The sequence below is a fragment of the Eretmochelys imbricata genome, chromosome 8 (genome assembly GCF_965152235.1).
Source record: "Eretmochelys imbricata isolate rEreImb1 chromosome 8, rEreImb1.hap1, whole genome shotgun sequence".
In the NCBI taxonomy this organism is placed as follows: Eukaryota; Metazoa; Chordata; order Testudines; family Cheloniidae; genus Eretmochelys; species Eretmochelys imbricata.
Genome location: NC_135579.1, coordinates 10,422,191 through 10,443,885, shown reverse-complemented (window position 1 = coordinate 10,443,885; position 21,695 = coordinate 10,422,191). Strand labels below are relative to the sequence as shown.

The 21,695-nt window shown below is 40.1% G+C and overlaps 1 protein-coding gene across 1 annotated transcript in view; it reads left to right on the top strand.

Moving 5' to 3' along the window:
• SPOCK1 (SPARC (osteonectin), cwcv and kazal like domains proteoglycan 1) overlaps nt 1-21,695 on the top strand; it is a 458,564-nt gene that overhangs the window by 72,364 nt on the left and 364,505 nt on the right. The gene's annotated exons all lie outside the window — the stretch shown is intronic.

Here is a 21,695-nt window from a genome sequence, read left to right as displayed (position 1 = left end):
ATTGTCTCTTAGTGCCATTATGGTTGGCATTTTATTAAGACATCCTTAATAAGGTCTGAATCGTTTTGAAAACACATTCATTTTCTGACCCTTTCTGGGGAGTAAAATTTCAAAGGAGCCATGCCATTTGAAATGTTTGTCAGTTAGCATTGATTTATAGGTCTGTTTTCAAAAAATCTTTGTCTTCATTTGGCTTCCTAAGTGGGGTGCCTACGTTACTGTCACCTACATACATAATAGATAATTAATGGATATCAAAATGAACAAATGGGGAAGATTAAAATTTCTTTGTCTTGTATTATTATAATAGAGTTGAAAAGTGATGAGAGATCCTACAGCTGTCAAAAACTGCTGCAAAGAAAACCTTGCACCACTGTAAACAGTTGCACAAAAAATAAACAAAGATATTGCCACTTTGGCAGCATCTTTTGAATGTTAAATCTCTCATCTTGTATGTTGAAGCCTTGGAAACACATTCCCTTTATAGTCTGATAATTCTCTTTCTTTGAGGTAAAGATGAATCTGTAGCTGTTTGATCTATTTTATGTTTCAGGCGATTAACATATATTCAGAATAATGAAATTCTCTTCAAACGCTTTGCTGTATCTTTGTTGTGATGAAGGGCTGATAATAGCTTCCCAGTGATGTCTGCAAAACCAGAGTTTTTATGAATTTAAGGGAGCTCAAAGACATACTTGTGGACTGACCTTGTTCGTGGAAAGGTTTTTGCCTTGAAATGTGGGGCTACTGCGTTTAGGATCCGAGACTGCAGTTCCTTACTTAGACAAAACTCTTATAGATTTCACGGAATGCAGGATTAGGCCTTTACTGAACATGGATTTAGATTGTCTGCTATGGAAGAAAACATGGCTGGGAGTTATGGTAGTGGGGAGGGCTGCTGCTTGCATTGTTGTTGCCTTGAGAAGCTCCTCTACAGGTTCTCTGTGGAGGTCTGGTTCTGTAACTTGGTGTAGCAGATAACTGACTCGGCGGCGCGGCGCCTCCTGCTGGTCATCCAGGAATTAGTGCTCTCGGTCCTGGAGCGCCCTCTGTGGGCCAGTGTCTCGCCCTCTGTTACCAACCTCTCTGCAGTCCTTTCATCTTCACCACGTATAGGCCTCACATCCCTTCCGGACCACGGTGCCCCTTACCTTGAGGTGCTGCCCCTCACCAGGGAACCCCACTCCCCTGAGCCCACCTCGCTTCAGTGACCCACTGCCAGTCTTCATCTAGCCCCGTCCCTCAGGGGCAAACTGCAGTCTGAAGTGGCCACTCATCATTGGCTAGAGGGTTGGACCTGCTGCCTTTCCCTGCAGCCCTAGTACCTCCTTAGGCCTTCCTCTCAGGCCTCAACCTGTGAGGTCGCCAGGCCTCAGCTCCCCAGCTCAGCCTGCCCTGTCCCCAGCACTGCTCTATCGAAGGTACTCTGTGCTCTCACGCAGCCCGGTCCTTCCCACCCCAAGGCTGGAGTGAGACTGCCTGCCTCCTAGCTCACAGCCCTCTTTATACCAGCCCTACCGGGACTGGATTGGCTGCTACCTGCCTTCCCCGATTGGCTCCTCAGGGCAGCCCTTTCCCAGAGCTGGTTTTAACCCCTTTCTCTCTGGAGCGGGATGCTTGCCCTGCTACACTTGGGAAGCAGTAGATTACTGGGGGAGAGAGTGAGTTTGGTATTAATGTACAAGCATCCCCCCTCCATGATATAAACTCCCACAGTGAGGGAAAGTTCAATGGGTCGCAGCCTGCATGGGAGTTTATGGGAACCATGTTGCTGTAGAGTCAAGGGAAGCCTAGGTGTAGCAGAACGAGAGCATTGGCCCTCTGCATCAATGGCTCTTTTCTCCATTGGATACTTTGAAATTCCTAGGTTTGTGAAGCATTTCCATAGAAAGGATGAAGGGGAATCTAACTCACTCTCCTGGGCATTTATATGGCCCCCATCCCCAAAATATCTGAGCACCTCACAGTTTTTAGTGTATTTATCCCCCTCCCCCTCCCAGGAAATACAGAAGCGTTCTTATCCCAACAGAAGGTGTCTAGGGAAACTCGACAAATGCAAACTCATGGAGTTTCCTTGGTCATGACTGGTCATGGGACGAACCCATTTATTTCAGTTTTAGTGTAGCATTTCAGATGATAGCTTTATCCAACCACATGCATTCTCTACATGTAAAGGTTTGCTCAGAGGCAATTGTGAAGATATAAGTCACCAATTGGAAGGGCCTCGTGGGAGAGATTTTTCCTTCAGATTAGAGGTATGTCTTCCTATTCAAAATTCTTAGCTTCCACACTGAGGGAAGAAATTACTCAGCCGATGACCTTGTTATGCCAGCTTGTCGACTGCATTTCAAAATGGGCTGTGATCACTATGGTGTTTGGCTTCATTCATTATTACTTCATCTCTTGCATCAAAAACATTCATGTCTATGCCAAATGTTGAGCTCAATGGTAGTCTGTCATCATTGGCAAGCCAACTTCTATTTTGATAAAATAAAACAAGATGTCTGTCAAAGTAAGTGGCAAGCTGTTTTGTATCCATTTTCACTGCAGTGTCACATGGGTTGTAATGCAGTGTTGTACATCCAAATCAGTCCTTTTATTGCATTTTAAATGCACTTAATATATTAAAGACAAAGTGGCTGTTTTTTTTGTGAAACACCCCCAGACAAAAGAACTGAAACTCTGCCTATACCAAAGTGGCCAGTGTTCAGTACAAGACCAGATAGAGAGCATACTTTCCTCGACTGATTACCCTCTGTGCACCCTGGAATTCCAGACTTTATATGTTGAATTATTTTTAGGGGTACATCCTCAGTTGACTTCAATGAAGCTATGACAGTTTATACCAGCTGGCGATCTGCCCCACAGTTTTTTAAAAGAAGACTGTCCCCTATATGTTATAAGATATGATTTTTTCCCCCAAAAAGCTTTTGCCATTGGCCTCACTTTGCCAATGGAACTTCCATTGACTTCAGTGGGATTAAGTAAGCTAATGCTGGGCATTTCTGAAAATCTCACCCACAATGTTTTTAACTCATCTGCTATATAAAACCCTCTTAAGTGACTGGATATTTCTTTGTCTTCCTAGTGGATAGAGCATTGGACTGGGACTCAGGAGACATGGGTTCTGTTCCTGGCTCTGACTGTGGCCTGCTGGGTGACCTTGGGCAAGTTGCTTTGCCTCTCTGTGCCTTAGTTTACCCATCTGAAAAACGTTGATATTCATACTGACCTCCTTTGTAAAGTGCTTGGATATCTGCTGATGAAAAGTATTAGATAAGAGCTAGTTGGTATTAGTATTTTTTATTATTCTGACTGTCCTTCTCTGTTTTGCCGATACTATTTTCCTTTTGCCAGATTGTGCTATTTACAGTAATCTGTTTTTCTCCTGTTGTCTGCCATTTGTAGTTCAACCCATTAATAAATGTCACTTCTGAGGGTTATCCAGAAACAACACTATATCAGTGTCTCTTGATGAATAATTTTCTATTCTTTTCCGACTTTAAGAATGTATTACATTTTTCATGTTCTCAGCTCCTGAAATAATGTATCTTTTTACAGCTGGATATTTCTCATTGCCTAAATTAAACACTGGTTATGTCAAATGAGAAATATGTGGCAAATGAGTTAATTATTTTTCTACTGTCTCATATGATACTTCCAAAATCTAAGTTCCTTTGCACCAAATTTATGGGGACCTCAGATGGATTTATTGCAGTGTAGAAAAATAACTTTAACTTTAGATTAAGATGTGAATGGAATGGAATGGAACAAAGTATGGCCCAATGTTTTTTATATAGTCCAGTACAGATGACACTGGACTGCGAGTCGGGAGTCTGGGATTCTACCCTTGGATCTGCTGCTGACCTACAGTGTGACCATGGGCAAGTCACTTCACCTCTTTCATCTTGTTCCCTTTGTCTGTCTTGTCTGTTTATATTGTAAGTTCTCCAGTTATCTGTTTGTACAGTGCTTATCACAATAGAGGGCAGATTTGCGTTGGGTCTGAGACACTATTGTAATACAAGTACAAATAGTACATAATAAATAACAACAATAATTGAGACTTTCCAAATTTTCCAAACCTTGCAGTGAATTCTCAATCACTGAAAATTTTAAAATAAAAATGGCAGATTTTTCTAAAAGACGTCCAATACCTGTGCTTGATGTAGAGCACATGAAGCAGGAATTAATAATGCAAAATCCTATAGCCTGTGATAAGCAGAAAATCAGACCAGATTGCAGCGGTCCCTTCTGGCCTTAAAATCTATGAATCTATAAAAGCCAAATGAGCTTCCATGTGTCCAATCATCATTAGAAAACAAAACAAATCTTTAATCTTTTTGGGGACCAGTAAATGCTAAAAGGAAGGAGCCTCTCAGAACAAACTGTGTTGCTCATGTTAATCTCCCTTGAGTTTTTAACCCCTCACTTATTAAAATTTTGGCCTTCTCTAAATATTGGGCACAATTCTGTTTCCACTGAACCTAATGGCTAACCTCCCATTGTCTGCAATGGGATGCAGGAGTATGACCTTTGTCATTTACCAAGCTATCAAAAATTACTATAAAAATGCTTAAGACTTCCTTTAAAAAAAACAAAAAAAAAAATTTAGTCTCAAAGAACACTCTAGCTCCGCAAGGGTTGTGGACTTGATGCAGAAATTACTGGGTTACGTTTTATGGCCTGTGGGAGCAGACGCTGTACCATATGTATGCATTATGGTAGTGCCAAGGGGATAACCAAGTATGGGTCTCCATTGTGTTAGGCATTGTACAAACATAGAGTAGTAGACAGTCTGTGCCCTGATGAGCTTAGATCCTTAATATAGGTGATCATAATGGTCCCTTCTAGTTTTAAAATCTGAGTTCGTGATGAATAATTTACATATTCTTAGCTTTACCTGGGAACATCTACTGGGATACAGTATGCCAATAATCTGTTTTTAGGGAGAAGCCTGTTAGCAACAAAGCCTGTTAGCAACATTCAGAAAAATTCCCTTCTATACTCATATATACGCTATCTCTTTTCTTAGCTGGAACCTGAAGTCCTTACTTTATTGAAACCCTTGGAATGATCAGAAGCTAAGATTTCGCTAACTTCCCTGTTGAACTTCCCCCATCTCCCCCAATACGTTTTGTATAGTTTACACAATATTTTCATTTGGTAAGTGTTATAGCTGGTTGGGGGCGGAAATCCGGTGGAAATTTTCGACTTTTCATTGACCAAAAACTTGAAAAAACAACATTTTTCTATTTTTAGTAACCAAAAAGAAATCTTTGGACCAAAAACTTCCAAAACTTTTTTTAAAAAATTGAAATTGTTTGTGGAAAATAAACACTTTCCACTAAAATGTTTTTAATTAAATATTTTCAGTCAATCCTACTCAATATACGTATGTACAATGTATTGCTGCCTGCAGTCTGATTTTCAGCCAGCAAACTTTGAAGCAGCTTATTACATTCCCTTCACATTTCCCAAAGTGTGAATACAGTTGACAACTATTTGTGATTATCAACTTAATCTATAATGAACTTTCCTAGCAAAATATTACAAAAGGTAAATGTTCTGACAAAAAGTAACTAAGCCAGACACTTGGCAATGGCTAAGTTGCTTCGGGGAAACACTTCATACACTGAAATTGTTTTCAAAAGAAAAAAGTTATTATGAGAGGAATTTCATTATTATAGAAAAGAATATAATGGGTTTATATATGATGGTGAAAGACGGTCTCTTTCATTTTTAGCTTCTCTTAATGCACTGGTGACTTTACCATTTCAGCTAAATGCCAAAAAAGACACATGTTATGAACGTTGGTGTCTTTATTACTGCAGCATATTATACGGGCATATTATTTATTGAGCAAGTGCCATTGAGCATAGCAGATGCTTTAAAGTGATTTCTTTCCTATTTGAATTTTTAAAAAATCATTTTGCCCTTTTGTTCCTCTTTGACTCTTTTTTGCTTGTAATTTGCTATTTTAATTCCTCACCTTTTGCCTCCCATTCCTGTTACTGTTACAACCTTATTAGCATTTGTTAAAATTGCTCTTCATTGCCCTTTAAATTTTAAAATAACATTTTTAAATAACTGGAAAAATCTTTGGGTCTAGTTCGTATATGAGTGTCAAATCATCTTGTAGGGGACAGGTCAGCTCAATTCAATCATGTCTTCACAGCTTTCCTGTTTTTACTACTTCAAGTGTTTCATTGTGGTGTTATGGCTAGGAATAAAATAATTTATGAGGATAAATCAAAGACATTATCCCCTTTATGGCTTGTGAGGAGGGCTGCCTATTACAGTGTGCAAATCAAATGGTATAGGAATGCTAGTAGGTCTGTCAGTTAATATAGTGTTTCTTCATTTTGAGCCACAGTTTCTATTCCTTTTCAAGCAGAACTCCCCAGTGATTTCAATGGGGGCACTTCTACTTTAAAACAGTGGCATAGTTTGTCTCTTACCCTTTGAGTACCTTATCCGTATCACATCAGAATTAGGCCCAACTAAGGCATTCTGATATTCCTGACTCCTCAGTTCTGCACCTTCCCAAGAATGGAAATTCAACTACTCAAGTATTTATTCAGTAGCCCAATTTGACAATGACCGGGTTCATAACTAAATACACAGGAACTGATCCTCCTCTCATACCTATTTTACACCAGTGTAACTTCATTGGCATCAGTGGATTGACTCCTGATTTACATAAGGGTAGGTGGTAAGAGAATTGGAGCTTGTGATGACAAAAGCCACATTGGATCAGGGCAGAAGAGAGTTAATAGCCTGGCATGGATCTGGGTTGAGGCTGGTCCCACTCTGCAACACCTGCTAGCAGTTTCAAGCTTCAGAGTGTAAAAAAAACAAACCGGTCTCAGAGTGAGGCTGCTTAGATATCCTTTACCTCCATCTAGGTGCGTTAGTAGCAGCGGAGGCTGGGAAGAAATCTTGGTCTGGAATTTTTCCAATACCTGTGGACTTTATGTTGGGAAGGTCGTAGGGCCTTTTTAAGTAAGAATCCAGCAGAGTCCTCTGCTACTGTTACTGAAGTGGGAGACTCCTACAAATAGATGTTTATTGGAGGTCCATCAGTCCCCTTTATCTACATGGTGTTGAAGTAGAGGGCTTGGTGGGACTTCTATGCAAAGTGGAAACCCAGTCTTTGGCTGATGGCTTTTTCCCTGGTCTTCCACCAAAGTCTAAGTGGCACTGGAGGGTGCATTCTGCAAACCCCTCCTCTATATGCTGCTAGGGTGGGACAGGTAAACATGGGGCTCCATCACTGGGTGTTTTTCTAAAAGATCTGCTCTAGGAATTATTTTGGGGAATTTTTATGTCCTGTGTTATACAGGAGGTCATCACAATGGGGGTCCCTTCTGTCCTTGAAAGCTATGAATCTATGAACTGATTTGAAAGAAGGGATTTTTGTTTTAGACTTGTAGTGACCCTTGAAACATCAGTGTTACCTTATTTAAGATTTAGTGTTATAAAGAAAATGTGTTTGTTTTTAAAAATTCAGTAGCTACGGAGAAATATGGCAAAATAAGATGAGAAGAATACCTTGCAGTAATTAATCTTGTCTTGACCAAAGCAGAGGACTGGGTTCATCCCTAAACTGCTTCATTTGGCCTTAGCTGAGGCCCGATAACCAGCAATGACGTCACTTGCTTTTTTATATACTATAATAAGCAAGGTTTTTAGGGGGTTCTTTGTCAGAGCTTTTCCTTTATACCTCTTGAGTCATGCCACGATGGGAAAGTATCTCCCTGGCCTGACCCTGATGTGAGTATATGGCTAATACTTTATTACTATATTGTTACTAGGATATAGAGTAGAAGTGTGTATATGCTTGTATTTGTATTTTGGATGTAACCAACACCAAGTAGCCTTTGGACTAATGAAGTAATGCTTGTGTGGAAACTGAGTCAGGATTAAACTTAGGAAAATTATTAGGACAATTAATTTCCAACAGCATGTTTGTTTTGACCTCCTATGTGAATGCTTCAACTTCTCCACTGGCCCAGAGGTCTGGAGATGTGCTCTTTTGGTGGAATAATGGCACCTTTCTTGTTCCTAAAGAAGGGGCTTAAAAGGTGTGGGGATCAGAGTTTGGCCCACATCATCAGTGTTAGGCAGTGGAAATGAATTATAATCATTGTGTTAAAGTTCTTCTATAAATTAATGAATTAGTATAATATAACTCTGTCTAGCTCTTGCTGGTGTGGTGAGCACTTAATCACATGAGCAGTTCCAATGCAATCTGATGGGATTATTTGTGGAAGTAAGTGTTCACGAACACAAGTGAAGGGTCTCCATTTTGACCTTTAGGTGCTACTTATGGGTTAACCTTAAAATATGTATAATAAATCTCTGGTTATTAACCTTCTGCTCTGATTTGACAAAATGCCATCAATTCATTTTAATATGATAAACTGATAGATTCTTTAACATGCTTGGCCATGAGTCCCATGCCTGGTAAATCTACAAGGAAATCAAAAGAAAATGATCTTAAAAGCGATGAAGTCGACAAAAGGCCATGAATATTTAAAGAGGCAGACTAAAAGGACAAAGACGCTGAAAGAGAGATCAGTGAAACGGGAGGGGGAACAAGCACATAAATAGAGAATTAACAAAAGAAAAGTGAAAAAGCTAAATTTAATCATTTAAACTTCACTATCGTCTACTCCTCCTGCCTGTCATCAGCCAGTAAACATCCTGTCTGGACAATGCCAATAAACTTCTCTCAGCTGCCTTTCTGTTGTACCAACTTCTCCTTAGCTCTGTCAAGGGACAGAGCTAAATCAATAGACAGTATTTTTAAATGCATACCGTAGTCCTTTAGCTTACTCTTTCATTTTTCTAAACCATGCACTTGGTGATATTTCAGCCTTGAGAACCAAAGCATTTGTGGTCGAGTTAAACCCAGCTTAACAGGTGAGTAACCCTAGGATATAATTTTCAGCCAAGGGTTGGCTGCTGAAGCTGAGCATTGTTTTAACTCGTGTTCGCCTCTTTCCACAGCTGCCTGACTGCGGGACAGTCCTGCAGCATATACATCAGGATTCCTTTTTCTTTGTTTACAGCATCAACAAACATCAAAGGATAAGGCCTTTATCTTGGGCGATCTCTGTGGCATCCCATACGTTTTGAATAAGATGTTTTGTTCAATTGAGTGAAGCTGGAGACCGTCTGTTAGTAGCCAAAGAATCGCAGTAGAGAGCAATTATATGAATTCAAAGAAATTTCTATCTTCTTTCTAGATAGATTTGGATAGAAAAGGTTGAGATGGCTCGAATGCAAGACCTCCATTTCACCGAAGCTCTTCTCTTTTTCCCTTCCCTTTTCTCCTATTCACGTACTATTTCCGCTATTATAACATTACTATTACTGTAACACCCCCCCAACGTGTTAAGTCTGTATAGGATTGTCTGCTTTTGTATTGTCTGGTCTTGCAGTTCTGACAAATTGTAAAAGTGTGTAATTACATAATTGTATTGGTGATCCCATGAAGCATGTGGTATTTGGAAATGCATACAAACTCTAAGTCATTTAACGTTTTGCACTCTTTACTTTTTTATTGATTTTCATAAAGAAACAGAAAATGATCACAAAAAAGCCCTTTAGATAACGGGTGAGAGCCTCCATCCTACTGTCCCTGCTTTGTCCAAATACCAGTCTCATAGTAGCATTTTTATCTGCTTTGAAAAAGTTTATATGAGTTACTGTTTACCATCACCGATACAAAGTGGAGGGGCTCATTACAGCATTCGTCCTGATTCGTGGATGTGCTGAGTTCCCATAGTTCCAGTTTAAGGGAATGGGAGCTGCAGGTGCTGAGCGTCTTTGGAAATTAGGCCCCTACTGATCAAATCGTGTGATCAGCATGATGGGTCACACACTGGGACCAGCAGACTTGGGGGAAAGGCTGCTCCCCAATAATGTCTGTTCTCTCCACTGATTTGGGTGCGAGACTATTTGGGGCACTTCCATGCTGTTTTTCTCCCACTGTATCCTTCTGGTTACCGAGACTCAGTAGTGACTACGCTGAGCAGGGTCCAACTCCTGACTGGTGGCGGAGTAGGTAAACATCCTATTAGAATAGATCTGAAATAGGCACTTTTTAAATGGCATCCAGTTGCTCTTCAGATTTTCAGATGAATAAAATTTAAGGGGCCAGATCTTCAGCTGTTGCAAAATGGTATAGCTCTACTGTCTTCAAGGTAGCTAAGCCAATGTCTACTGGCTGGGTCAGGCAGTGGTCTTAATGGTTAAAATGCATAGTTTTCATGCAAATTGGTTGTGAGCAATTTTTCCCTTTGTGTTTTTTGCTTGTTTTGTTTTCACTTTGTTCTCTATGCCTTAATGCCCTCATCTGTAAAATGGATTTGTGTGTACAAAATACAAATAAAAGGAAGTAACAAAACTGACTGTACATATAATAGCCAAAGTACAATTACATACTGTCTGTTTTGCATGTATGGAACATGTGATCTGTTTTAGCCACCTTTACTTAAGAAATTATTTTCAGGTTCCAGATAGCAAAGGAATAATGCTAACATATTGTGTTTTGATGCAGATACTAATTTGTTTATGAAAGTCCTCGGGGGAATGTATCCATTGACTGACATGCAGCTGAAATGAGTCTTTCTGATCTTTAGACTATTTAACAAGTACGTTTTTCTGATAGCCATGCAAAAGGTATGGAATTATCTGATGTTCTGAATAGTTTCCATTGTTAAACTAATGAAGGAAATGCTAATGTTGTGATTTATATGTTTGCATAATTTATAGTAGTTTTAGATTGGATTGAGAAAAGTGAGAAGACGTAAATTCCTTGCTTGCAGGTTGTTAGTTGTTTTCAGTTGTTGGGATTTCTTTCTCCAGTTGTTTTAGTGGCTGAGCTTTCGCCAAGCTGTGACCTACACAGAAGTTTCTCTGAGAACTCATACCATGCTGTGAGTTCTTAGATGCTAAATAGGAAGCAATTAGCACTGATTCTGCTTGTAAGTGTTGCTTGAAGGTTGTCTACAAACTGCTTTTGTGTGATTTTTTTTTTTTTTGTGTGAGTCGTGCTTCAGCATATTTAATAAGGTTAGCTACAATGTGTGTTTGAAAACTGCATAAATTGATCCAGGAAAACATTTTTGATTGCATGAATAATAGTTACTGCGCATGCTAAAAAAGCAGTAAATTATAATGTAAGTGATATAAATCCTGTTGAGCTCAAGAGATGTTTTTACATTAATTAACTTAGTCTCATCCTTTTGAATGAGTGTTCTGATTAGAGAAAGCAAGGAGGGGAGTCGACTGTCATTGAAGGAAATACAGCTACCGAAATCCTAGAGTCAAATCCTGTTCACCTGGTGGTAGGAGAGCCATTTGGAGGGTACTCCCATGCATTTGGGCTTTAGGAGCAGGGTCAAATTGCTATCCCAGTGCCTGAGAAAAGTGTGCAAGATTGGATCCAAAATCGTTTGTGTACATAGAGCCAAAACCTGCTGCCTTTATGTAGGCAGAATGGCCCATAAACAAAAACAGGGTTAAGAAAAAGCCAGTGATGCAGTATTCACAATGGGCCAAATCCCAAATTAACTCCAGAGGAGCTATGCCAATTTACACCAGATAAGGATTTGGCCCACTATGCTATATTGTACTCACTGATGCACTAGTGGAAATTTGGAGTAATTCTATTGACTTCCGTGCAGTTACTCAACAGTGTACTGGGTTTCCTCAAGTCCCATGGAAGAATTTAATTCAATGAGTTAGATTCTGTTCTGAGAACTCAGAAACTAATTATAATTTGTTCCAATGTGTTTGCAACTAATGGGCCAAATCCTGGACTACATCTAAAAAGTGTAGCATGTCCTGAACATCACTCTAATTTACACCAACCCATAGGCCATTCTAGTAGTCAAATATTGCTAGAGCCATACACCCTTTCTCAAGTCCATTCCCTTTACACAGGTTATCGGGCAGCATAAGAGACCACGTTTCCCTAGTTTGCTTGAGAATGTCATGTGGGACTGTTTCAGAAGCCTTACTAAAATGCTAACATAAAATCACTTGGGTGAAAACTGCAGGCAGTCTAATTGTTCCATTGGAGACCAGCGCCATCCAGAGATACAAGGCCAGGAGGGACCATTGTAATCATCTAGTCTGACCTCCTACATAGCAAAAGCCATAGTACTTCCCCAAAATAATTCCTAAAACAGATCTTTTCAACAAGCATCCAATCTTGATTTTAAAATTGCTAGTGATGGAGAATCCACCATGGACTTTGGTAAATTGTTCCAAAGGTTAATTACTCTCACTTTTAAAAACTTATTTCTAATCTGGATATTTGTTTTGTATTCACAAAAACTTGCGCTATTGTGGAACAATATTCTCTGTAGCATCACTGTAATATACAATACAGAGGATATTCATAGCAATCTGAGAAGGATACAGGTTTAGTTTAAAAAGTCTATGCTATCTCAGCAGCAGGGATTAAAGTGCCAGAGCTGTTGCAAACAGGAATGGGTCCTGGTTCCTGCTGCTGTTCCTCCTTCCAGGATCCCAGAAGCTCCCACACTTCAAGTAGGAAGGCTCAGCTGAGACTCCCGTCCTCATCGATTCATTGGACCCTGTAGTACTGCTTCTCCATGCCCCATCTCCCTTTTCTATGGCAACTCCAGGATCCCCTTTAAAGAGGAGGTTCAGAGATCCAAGAAAGTCAGCATAGTCTAACATCTCCTTTAACTTCCATCCATTATTTGCATTTCTTGCTCCTCTTTTCTCATATACTTTTGGAATATGAAACTAACTTTACAGTCCTTTAGGCTCAGGCATAGGGAATTAGAGATGAGGTGGAAGCAGGTAAGGTAGTTTGATAAGTGGGTGTGAGTCTAAGGAACTCTAGAGGGAGCTTAGAGTCTAAGGGTACATCTACCCGTATGGCAGCATGTCGAGTACAGACACTGCATGCCCAGCTATCACAGGTCTAAATAACCATGTAGACGGAGAGACACCGCTTGAGTAGAATAGCGTTCTGCACGCCAGAGCCCCGAGGCTATATACCCTACATGTCTTTCCCAAACAGTGCCTCCCATGTTTACTCCGCTATTGTTTGTAATGTAGTATCCTGCTGCCTCCCCGGTGCTGGAGCCTTTCCTGCTGCAGAGCGAGGCAGTGGGGAAAGACTCTGGCAGCTCACCCCTGTCAGAACCTCTCCCCACCCTACCAGAGCCTTTCCTCCTTGGTGTCAAAGATGGGAGGATTTCCCTGCCATGTGTAGCTACACACCGCAGTGACAAATGTGGACCCAGCCTGCCTTTCACTGTGGTGTTTGGTTAAACGTGTTATGCTCAGGAGTGCAATCCAGACCTGTGAAGACTTGTTACCTCTGGAACCCTTAAGTGCTGTAAAAGTTTTACTGTTGCAGCTCTCTGCCTGGGATGCCCACAGTCAGCAACAAGCATGCACTCTATGTATGTATTGGGCAGCCCTGGTCCAGCGCTTTGGATCCAAGAGCCTGCCTGCAATCCTACAGACTGCTACTGACCTCCATCTGCCTTGGTTAACAACTGGTAAGGTGACGCCACACTCTCTCCAGCTCCGAATGTCCCCACAACACGTGTTTTGAAATGTCCAGTCCTGTCCTGGAACAGTCAGAGGAATGTTGAAGTTCATTGCTCATGTAAAGAGTCAATATCCAATAGTTTTTTACTGTAGCTGGAATTACCAGATGATTCAGTCCACAGTCAGCACTAGATTGAATTAAATTAAAAATCAAGTTTATTTAATTCCAAAGACAGAGGTTTTAAGTGAATACAGGTACAAGGATTAAAGTCAGAAATGGTTACATGATAAAAAAGATAAAACGGTTTCTAGTAACTAAAACTTAGCACGCTAACTTGGTTCAAGGTAAAATCCTTACCACATGTCTCCAGCAAGACGGCTGGCTGACCTCCTGGGTCAGGATCTATCCTTCAAAGTCAAAGGGCTTGTATCCTTTGTCATCTTAAGTGAAAGACAGATCACGTGGGATTCTGAACCCCTCTTTTATAGTCCACTGAATCTTTGAAATGGATTCTTCTGAAGGAGACCTCCAGCTCTGATGTAGGCATCATGGAGTTCGGCTTTAAGAAAATGTTCTGCTGCCCTTCTGCCGCAGTGTTGTCTGCTAAAATGCAAATTTAGTTCCTGCCCCTTCTGGTGCAACTGAATGAACGTTAAATGTGTGATTGTCAGTCTCCGCCCTGCCCTGGCAGCCTGCGGTTTACTTCCACCCCTTGTTAGCTTGATGAGTTTGTTTTGCAATCTGTCTCATCATCATTCAAAGTACTGTGGAAGTAACTTTCAGGTGGAGAAACCACATTCCTTTGTGTAGGATGCGGTAACTCCTGCTTGGCTGGCAAACACATTTTAAGAATTGTAATTTCGGTTTATGTCCATAACTTTGAATCAGTTGCTTGCACCGGTACATTATGAAAAAATAACCGGTGAGTTATGTGCTTTTCATTGATGCCTTGCATGACATTTATCAGATACATTTCATGAAATTAAAGAATTGGGGTATACTATAACTGATTATGCCAGCTGAAATTCATTCTCGGATATCAGGGTGTCCCTTGGGCTCTTGTTAATGTCACAAAAAGTGTAGAAATGTCTTAACTTCTACTCTACACACCACCATGAGTATAGACTTAGCCTAACTTGGTGTAACATAGACCCTGTTACTGACTTAGATGCTGTATAGATTGACGCTCCCTTCTGAATTTCATCCTGGTTCTCTCTGCACCCAGGAGCAAAGAAATAAGAGCGAATAAAATAGAACCAAAGTAAGCCAGTAGGCAGAGAAATCAACCTACGTCATATTTTTCTCTCCAGTAAAATTATTCCGTAAGGCAATAGAAAAGACAAAGGCTTCTGCCTTATGGTGCTAGCATGTGAAGAGAATGGCCTTTGACTGGGCTGATGGAGTTAAGGGACTGAAAACAAAATTGCAGTTTGGGAGGCAAATACGTTCCTTTAATTTTTAGGTCTTTTCCCTTCCTTATCACTCTTCTAAGCTGCCTGTGGGTTTCAGAGAGAGCTGCTAACAGCTGCTCCAGGCTCTTTGAGGCAGTTGCACATTTCACGTCACATCAGCAGTTCTGCTGCTGCAGGAAAAAAAGCATGAGCTTCCTTTCCAAACTTTCTTCTTCCCCCCTCCTCGCCCCCCCCCCCCAGCCCTGTCCTCCATGCCTATTCTGTTACAGGAGATACATTCAAAGTTGTTTACATCTATCCAGTTATGATCAAGTTCTGCTCTGCTCTATGGGCTCTCAATTCCCATTGGCTTCAAAGACCCAATGGGAATTTGTGCACACATAACTGGGGCAAAACGTAGCCCTATATAAATATTCTTTCCATCCTCATGTTAAACTGAGTGACTACAAATCCTTGTTTTGCATAGGCCAGTATATTTGCCCACACTAAAATATAATCCTGAAGTAAAATGGTACGACTGAATCTAAAGTAAGGCTTCTAAATGCTACAATGCCTGTTTAGTACCAGTTCCCTGTGGCGTACACAGCACACTTCTTTCAGGTGGATTGCTTAAGTTTTATTAGATCTGGCAGTTCTTTATTTCACTGCTGATTAGATGGCCTCTGAGCAGAGTAGCATGTCACCCTCGGGTTGGAGAAGAATTGGTGCTGCCGGCTGAGCTGGGTTGGATTCTTGGGGAGTATGAATGTCTGCTTCCAGACACTAGACAGAGATTAATAAAGTGCAAAGTTCCTCAAAGAGAATCAATGATAAAACGACTGGTGTTTTTTCTGTTCTTCTTCTTCAAAGCAACAGAGCAACATTGTAAAGCTTTTTATATAAATCCACAAGGGGTTATCAAAGGAGGCGTGCATCTTGAGCAAAGTTTCGATGTCCTGTGTGGTGCTTGTTTAGGCTCAGTAAGTTGAGTCTAGGGCCTCCAATCCTCTTGGTGACAGGATGCATGATTCCCATTAAAGTTGAGAGTTTTAAGCACATACATTGAAGAGAACAGACCCTCCCCTCCCCCCACAGAAGTATGATGCTTTATTCCTGTTCATACAACATTTGGAATATCTGTGCACACCACCATATTTTACTTTCCTTTTTTCCAAGACACAGTCCCTCAATGCTTTGAGGAATTGTTTTGCAGCATGCAAAATTGCTGCTTGTCTGTGCAAAAGGTTATTTCAAAGTATAATCTCCCATGTTAGCATGTTTTGCACCAAGTCACTGGAATGACCCATACAAAGACTGGTATGACCTTTGTAGCCCTTCCATATCTGTCTAGTAATAGTACTCAATGTAATCATATGAAACAATGGGCTCAGCAATGTTAAATGTGCCCCCAAAACAATAGACTATACCCCAAAATACGTTTAATGTACTGTACGTTTCTATAGCATTTATATCTCTGTCACCCTGCAGTTTCGACACTTCCTTGAGTGGTAGTTGTGATAGTCTGTATCAGCAGAAAGAACGAGGAGTTTGGGAGTGGATGAGTCATTACACTAACTAAAAACTATTTCCCCGTGCTAATTTCCCCCTTACTGTTACTCTCACCTTCTTGTCAGCTGTTTGAAATGGGCTATTCTGATTATCACTACAAAAGATTTTTTTCCTCCTGCTGATAATAGCCCACTTTAATCGATTGGTCTTATTAAGAGTTGGTATGGCAACCCCTCATTTTTTCATGTTCTCTGTGTGTGTGGTGTGTATAATACATACATCCTCCTACTGTATTTTCCACTGCATGCGTCTGATGAAGTGGGCTTTAACCCACGAAAGCTTATGCTCAAATAAATTTGTTAGTATCTAAGGTGCCACAAGTCCTCCTCGTTTTCTCTTTACACTTCCTAGAGAATACTAATAATAAGGTGCAGCTCATATTTTAATCCAAAAGCTGTAACACAAAGGGAGATGTTTGCTACAATGCAAATCATTGTACATGTATTTTGTATCTTGGTGATAACTGTAGTTCTCCATGCATTGTACAATCCTACAATTAATGGATTTCAACTGGTGGGATTTAAAATGTAAATCATTTTTGGTATGGTACAAAATCCAGAGGGATTCTGGTTTTGATTTTGCTGCTCAATCACATTTCTCCTGTAAGATTTCCACAAACAAAATTCATTATGTGTAAAGGTGGGTTGAAGGATGTACAACGGATCATTAAATGAGAGGAAAGGGTGTTGGTCCTCCTCTAAGAACAGAGTAAGTTAAGATTTTTCAGGGGACAAAAAACCAGAAAGAGTTAATGGAGGCAAAGCGGAAAATAAGGAAATATATAGGTATATTGGTGATAAATTAATGAGAGAAATCAGTTAATCCCACTAATAAAGGAGAATGAAACTAATGATTCTAAAATTGCTGAGATTCTGAAGGGCTTTTTAAAATTCAACTTCGAAAATAAAAATAAGGAAAAGAGGTATTAAAGCTAAGAACTAATGAATATCTTGTAAAAATAGCTATAAAATGTAAGTAAGAAACATAGATATGAGATTGCTCAGGGAATCTGTGCATGCAAATTGGCAGACGCAGATGATGGATACATCAGAGGGTGTTAAGAAAATGAACTAATAAGGCCCCAATTTAGGAAGAAATCCTGCTCAAGAAAGCATTTAAGCATACATTTAAGCCCAGCTGAAGACAATGGGATTTAAAGTAAAGCTTAATGCTTAAAATAAAGTATTTAAATGCTTTCTTCAATCTGTGGCTAAACCTCTGACCATCACGCTTAAAAGGCATGGGAAACCTGGAAGGTACCAGTGGAATGAAAAAAAGCAAATATGCTTAAATGAAGAAAAAAAAATGGATATAAAAATAACCCTGGTGATTATTAGCCAAAAAGTCTAGAGCAAATTCTAGTAGAATAATAATAATGGTGGGGAAAATTGCTGTCTTCCATTTTGGTATTCAGATGACTGCATCCCTTCCTCTGAGATTTGGCCATAGCCACCAAAATTTGCCTGTGTCACATCTAAGATAGACTACCACAAAACTTCCTAAGTAGGCCTGACAATGGACACCACAGGAAAGCATCTGCTGGTACAATGTGCAACAGCCCAGCTCCTAAATTAATCCAGTACACAAGCATATATCCCATTGTCGCTCAGTGCCCTACACTGGCTCCCCACATGACGCCAGAGCTGCTTCAGCATTGTGGTCCTCTTCCTCAAAGCCCTCAAAGGAAATAGTTGCTAGAACTGGTTGAAATGTTGCAAACAATTTTTTTTGTATCAAAAACTGGCCTCTTTTTACAAACACAAATTTTCATGCAAAATTGTTGACATTAACTGTTTGTTTTGGCGGGGGGAGTGGTTGTGCCTCTTGCTTTTTGTAAAACATTTTATCAAAATCATTATCAAAACTGTTGCAATGTTTTTCTGTTTACTGAGAACCTGGATTTTGATACATTAAAATGTACGTAACTGTTTTGATAACATTTTGAATATTTTTCGATAAACAGCCCTGCATTTTTTCCCTAACGCTTTTCTTGACACTGGATTTTACCACCTATCTACAGGATAGTCTCCAAAACCCATCCATCATGCTCTGCTCAACAGAGACACTGTGGCTGACAGTCTTGCATGTAACATGTGGTGGCGAGGGGCAGGGTGTTCTCAGCAGCTGTCCCTCTGCGGAGTTACTCCCTGTCTTCAGTGATCAGATTGAGCTTGAGTCTGATCATGTTAAGAGCACAATGCAAGTCTTGCACCTCTCACAGACCTTCCGCTGTAAAGCAGGCTATAAAATAGCAAAACATCATTTCTTCCTCTTTCCCACTATAATGAATCTTTGAGACTAATCTTATAGAAATGCCCCGGATCATCAGGAGTGATGGAGAATGGAGTCCTAGTTGGCAGCAAAGCTGCTTCTACTAATACTTGTAATTGGTGACTAGATCCTGGAGTGGTGAATGCATTTGCAATTCATAGCTCAGCAGACAGATAAGCTTCAATAATGTGTTTGATTCAGTGTCTTGCAAAATCTTACTAGACACATCCATTCAAAATGGCTTGGGCAGAGCACTGCCACGTGGTTTGGGATGTGGGACAGTATCAAGTCGGAAGTCCCAGAGACTGGTGTTAGGCCAGGTTCACTTTATTAAAGATTTGCAGATGGATAAAGAGCATGCTAATTACATTCACCAAGGATACTGAGCTGGAAGGAATTGTGAATGTTCTTGAGACCACAGATGTAATATCTAGTGATCTAGAGAAGTTTGAACTGCAGGCAGGGAATAACCAACTCAAATCCATCTTTGACAAATGCCAGCAAGTACATCTGGGGAAAAGTAATCCAAAGTACAGCAATCCAGTGGGAGTTATGTGGAAAGCAGTAATGCTGAGAGAGACCCAGGTTAACAAATGAGATATGAGAAATGACAGCAATAAAAGCCAATGCAGTTGTAGGTTAGATATAATCTGTCAGAGGTGAAAGACGTGATCATGCTCTTCAATACTGCACTGAGAACAGTGGAGTTGTAGCACCTAGGAAACTAAACTGGGCAGAAAAATTGGAGGATGTTAAGAGAAGAGCAATAACAATTTAAAAAGGGGCTGGTGGGCTTAATTTAGGAGGAAAGATTAAAAAGTAAATATGTATAGTTTGTCCAGCAAATGACTATAGGAGTATGATAATTGTCCAGCAGTTTTGGAAAGGTTTAAGCACTACGGAGGGAGAGAGATTTTTTTAAGCTAGTTCAGGAAAACAATTAGAAGTAAAAGGATGAAATTAAACAAAGGAAAAACTAGGCTAAATATTCATTGTTATAAGATCTGTCAGACTGCAGAATTGTCTCCTAAGACCAAAGATCCATCCCTTGAGCCATTTAAAATGGAACTGTACAGAACCCTGAATTAAGGTGCTGTAGGAACAATCTTGTATTGGTAGGGAATAAAAGAGATGATCTAATAGTTCTTTTTCATCTTTCATTTCTTTGATTCATTACTTCACTGCAGTTACAGTCGGGGATCAAGTGCGTTTTTTACTTAGTTATGCAGCGCACGCAATGGGTTCTTTAATATTTTTCTAATTTTGCAATGACGATAATAGGCATCATTTCCACTGATGTCTCTTGGGTGCATGGCTGAACTTAGGTGCAAGGGCAGAATTTATTCCAGTAATATAAGCATACACCAGTGTCTTGAAAGTTACTTGCTGGGATCCCTGGAGGCTCTTGCAGTTGAGCATACCCAGTATTGATGTTGGGGACAAAGCCCTTGCTCCAGTTATATTCATCCCTATTTATTAGATGCACTTTGTGTCCTCCTTGTTTTCTTTCCTTCTCTCTGAGTCCCTCTGGGCTCATTTCAGCTCTGCACAGGGAAATACACTGATGCCCTATTTGCTGTCATGGTCTACTGAGGGCGTTTTAATATTGTTTTTCTTGTTCCTTTCTCTCCAGACTTTTTTTATCCCAGCAATTTTGTGACTGTATAATGTGGCCTTTCTTTCACTTATCTCCTGGAGAGGGCAGGCTGAGGGTTGAGATGCAATTGAAAAATGTTTGATGCCTGGCTCATCAATAATGATAATATCAGAATGGCAAATGGTGCATGGGGGCTTTTGTTCTCATTGTTGTCCCTTACACATACACCTCTGTGTACGTTAGGGAAGCTGTATGAGCTGCTGAAAAAGAGCTAGTTTGTAAATCTGTAACTAATGCTGCTTCTAAGGATTTAGCTCAACTGATGCTGCTCTCCCTTATGCTGTTGTAAATCTGGAGTAAATCCATTTAAATCAGTGGGGTTTCACTGGTGTATTTAGATCAGAATGGATCCCACCATATGTACTGCAAATGAGTCTCTGCAAACAAAATTTGATTCATTTGATTCTAAATTAGATGCTGTTCCACTTAGACTGTCTAATTTAGAACATTGTTTGGCTTTTCTGGGTAACACTAGGAAACGTCTTAATGATAAGCTCTGAGACACAATCACAGGTTGATGACATGCAGTTGCAAACAGGAGTATTGATTAAAGACAACAGAATGCTATATTGAACTTGAGAATGTGGAAAACTTGGCAAAATGATACAAAAAATGCCCAGTACATGAATATTGCAATATAAGTGGAACTGCACTGACTGATAAGGTTTCTGCATCTGTGTTGTAGCCATGCTGGTCCCAGGATATTCACCCACCTTGTCTCACTGATAGTTTCTGGTTTAAAAAACTCACTTGTTGAATTAGTCCCTGCTGTTTAATAAGCTTTTTCACATTTCTTTTAAGATCACTTTTATTAGCCAAGCTATTAATTCCATGCACTGGACGAAGCTGTTTGTTCCTTTAGGATTTACACCTGATCACGAGCAAATCATTAACCATGCTGAGACCACTAATAGCTTTTGAAATCATAAAAAGTGTCTGCCTTTCTTGATGTTGGCAAAATGACTCTGCCAAGAAGGGAGGCATTTCTTGTCCTGACATCTAAATTGCAGACCTGAGGTTTCCATACATCTGTTACATTTCCCAATAAACTCAAGGCAGGTAAGGATGACAAGAGGTTCTTGTTCTAGTATTATGATCAGGCCAAGCAGTGCTTGTCATTTCAGTTACCGATTAGACTATTACAATGCATTTTACTTGGGGTTACCTCTTGGGAGCATGCAGACGCTAGTGCAAAATATAGCTTCCCGCATATTAAACGATGGATGACTTAGTGAATATGTTACAACAGTACTTG